A 4,078-nucleotide genomic window follows, 5' to 3' on the forward strand; every position below is an offset into this window, starting at 1 on the left:
ATATATATATACATATATATAAGTGAATATATAGATTTTATAAATAAAATCTAAGGCACACCTCAAATCCGCCTTTAAATTTATGGTTCAGTGATGCTGTGACAATATAAATTCCTTAGCTTGTCAGTAAAAGTTCTTCCAAATATAGGTCCAGCCTACCCTTCTAGAGTCTAGACTTATACTTTGTTCTCCTTCACATACTTTGTGGTCCAGCCAAACTGTCCTTTTTGCTATTCCTTAAACATGACCTTCTATTTTCCATCTCTAAGACTTTGCATCTACTGTCCCCAGTACCTGAAATGTTTTCCTTCCTTGCCTCTGACTCTCAGACTCTTTGATTTTCTTTAGGTCTCAACCCATATCCAATCTTGTTTGGGAAGTCTTGCCTGTTCCTTTTCTGCTTTTAAGTTCTTTTCTTCCTCTTCAAATTCCTTGTATATTTTAATTTATATTGATTATTTTATTGATTATTAATATATCAATATAATATATAATATATTATATTATATTAATATATAACATTAAATAAATATCACTTATTTAATTTATGTAATTTATATATTATACATAATAATATATAATTTAATTACTCATATCTCTCCATCTAACAGAATATAAACTCCTTGAGGGAAGAGGCTGGGTTTTTTCCTCTGCCCAGCATGATATTTAGTACATAGTAGGCTCCTCATAATCATGTGGAGGCAGCTATATGGTTCAGTGGATAAAGTACTGGGACCAGTTAGGAAGACTTGAATTAAAATCTGACCTCAGACACTATTGCTGTGTGACCCTGAGCAAGTCATTGTTTGCCTTAATCCACTGAAGAAGGAAATGGCAAACCACCAAAATATCTTTGCCAAGAAAATCCCACATAGGGTCATGAAGAGTTGGACATGACTGACCAATGGAACATCATTAGATTAGAAACATGGCTCAGACCTGACCCCAACATTAGTGTTTTAGGAAGGGTTTCATGGCATTCCACTTGTCCATTTATAAGTAATGATTGAGAGGAAAGGTCTAACCTGAAGAAATAAAAGCTAGAAATAGAACTTGTGATTTAATTGATATATAGAATTCCCAGATAATGAATCTGCTTCTTCCTAAACCAGCCGTCACCATCTTTGCAACTAATAATCTTAGAGAATTGCCCTAGGGCTAAGAAGTTAAGTAGCCCTACTTGCTCAGGGGCATATAGCCAGTGTGTGTCACAAGAGGGGACCTAAAACCAGGTCTTCTTGCTTCCAAAGCCAGCTCTCCAACACACCAGGCTGCCTTCCAAAGCCCATTCCGCAGATAATCTCAAACCTCACTTTAGACAATAATCTCACCCTTTGCTCTTATTAGCTAATTACAGGAGCTCATTAGAAAAGTAATAGAGCAATAGAATTTTTTAGAGTCAGAAAGGGCCTCAGAGTCCATCAAGTGTCCATTTCTGAAAAAGAATGCTTTATATGACATCTAGAGACCATCTAGCAGCCATAGTGAAGGAGAACTCATCACTTCCCAAGATAGCCTCTTTCACTTTGGGACAAAGTAGTTGGCACCAATTTCATCAGATCCTGTAATGATGGTATTAATACAGCAATGCTCTTCATTATCCACTTTTTGAAATTGTTGTTCATTGCTCCTTTAGTCAAAGTTCTGAAGTTCATTATTTCTCTTACTAGAGAAAGTTTTATTTTGTCATCAGTTTTCTGGAGACAATCAAAAATATTTATTAAATACTATTTGACAGATGCTGTACTACATGTTAGGATTATAAAGAAAAATTTAAAACCAAAACCAATCCCTGCCTTCAAGGAGCTAACATTCTTTTTTTAATATAATTAAAAAAAATAGAATATTTTCCTATGGTTACAAAATTCATGTTCTTTCCCTGCTCTCTATCTACTTCTCTCCTGTAGCTGATGTGCAATTCCACTGGGTTTTACATATGTCATTAGTCAAGACCTATTTCCATATTATTGCTATTTGCACTAGGGTAATTGTTTAGAGTCTACATCCCCAATAACCCATATGATCAAGCAGCTGTTTTTCTTCTGTGTTTCTCCTCCCATAGTTCTTCCTCTGAATGTGGTCAGTTTTCTTTCTCATAAGTCCCTCAGCCTTGCTTTAGATCCTTGCATTGCTGCTAGTAGAAAAGTCTGTTATGTTTGATTGTACTACAGTATATCAGTCTCTGTGTATAATGTTCTCTTGGTTCTGCTCCTTTCACTCTGCATCAATTCCTGGAGGTTGTTCCAGTTCGCATGGAATTCCTCCAGTTCATTATTCCTTTTAGCACAATAGTATTCCATCACCAACAGATACCAAAATTTGTTCAGCTATTCCCCAATTGAAGGGCATCCCCTCGTTTTCCAATTTTTTGCTACCACAAAGAGTGCGGCTATAAATATTTTTCTACAAATCTTTTTCTCTATGATCTCTTTGGGGTATAAGCCCAGCAGTGGTATGGCTGGAACAAAGGGCAGGCAGTCTTTTAGCACCTTTTGGGCATAAGGAGCTAACATTCTAATGGGGGAGAAAATATATACATTAAATGGCATACTGAAGACAGAAACAGAGTAGGAAAAGGAGTTAGCAGTTGTGGGGATCAGGAAAGGTCCCCCATAGAAGATGGGAGAGTCATTAGAGTTGATCAGCTTGGTCCCCAAAGTAGTTAAGAGCAGTTGGATGAAGTTGAAGAAGGACTTATGTTTGCTAAAAGCATGGGAGAGAATCCCTTGCTAACTGACATGGGCTGAAACATCTCACAAACCCTGCCAAGTAGCTGTACACAATCAAAAGAACATAGAAACAATAATTAGGAGATTAGTATGGGGCCACCTTTCAGATAAGACATATTAGTGGCTTAGAGTCATAGTTATGAGAAAACCCCACCCATCAATCTTTAGCCATAACCTAGATCCTTGTTTGGGGTCTCTGGACAGCAAACATAGGTGGTTCAGGCCCCTAGTCACACAGGATTAGGTTCAAACTGTGCTCAGTTTCCATGATCACTGCTTTCTTTGGAGTCTGCACAGAAAAGGGCAAAATTTGGTCTAAAGTGGCCCCAGATTATTTAACATATCATTAGCATCCTATTTACGTTGTGGTTTTCTCTTTCCACCTCCTTCCCCAGTGGGCAAACAGAGTGGACCTTGGGTAAAACCATGCAGACCAAAATGGACCATGGGTAAGGCAACATCAGTTCCATAAAGATACAGGGCAACAAGCACCAAAGCAAATGATCCCTTTGTTAGTAACTAATCAAAATAAAAAGCATTCCTGAAAACCTCTTCTCACCTTTTAGTCTTCTCTGTCTCTGTATCTTTGTCTCTGTCTTTCTTCTCTGTGTCTGTGTCTTTATCACTTTCTGTCTCTGTCTCTCCCCTTCTTTTCCTCCACCCTTTTCTTATATCTCCTTACCTTACCTTAATTGCTTACTATACTAGCTATACTGTTACTATATTCTCTTATAATAAAACTTGATTCCACAAAATGGAGTCAGTTTGAGCCATCAATCAATTCTTTTGACAAGACCTAATTAGCATTAGCCACATTGCTATCCATGAGAACTGCCTTCAAATGGATCGAACTGGCTTAGTAGTGGCTTCCTCTTCATTAGTGGTCTTCAGGTGGAATGACTACTTGTTGGGGATATTGTCAGAGAGAGTCTTGGCCAGGTCTGAGTTGAATCTGATGGCTTCATAGCTTCCTCCAAAATCTCCAATGCTTTGATTTAGTTGATGGTTTTCCCCATTGTTCCCCCATAATCAGTCATTGGCACATACCCATTGGAGATGATGGGATAGCATCCTAATTCTTCTTCTGTGACCTCCACACCAACACAATGAATTTTACATCAGCATCTCTAGAGAACAGAAGTGCCAGAATTGATCTGGCCATAGGCACTGAAAAGCTAAATTAAACTCATAAAACTTTCAGATGTAGTTATAGAAAGCTGGCCAATGGTGGGGATTATGGAGTACTATCTTTCTTATATTTCACCTCCCTTCCTACTGTTCTCCAATCTACTTGTGCCCTATCATGTTCATTCTTCTGCCTAAGGCAATGGCCTTGATTTGCATTGATT

This window comes from Gracilinanus agilis, chromosome 3, assembly GCF_016433145.1.
Source record: "Gracilinanus agilis isolate LMUSP501 chromosome 3, AgileGrace, whole genome shotgun sequence".
NCBI classification, from domain to species: Eukaryota; Metazoa; Chordata; class Mammalia; order Didelphimorphia; family Didelphidae; genus Gracilinanus; species Gracilinanus agilis.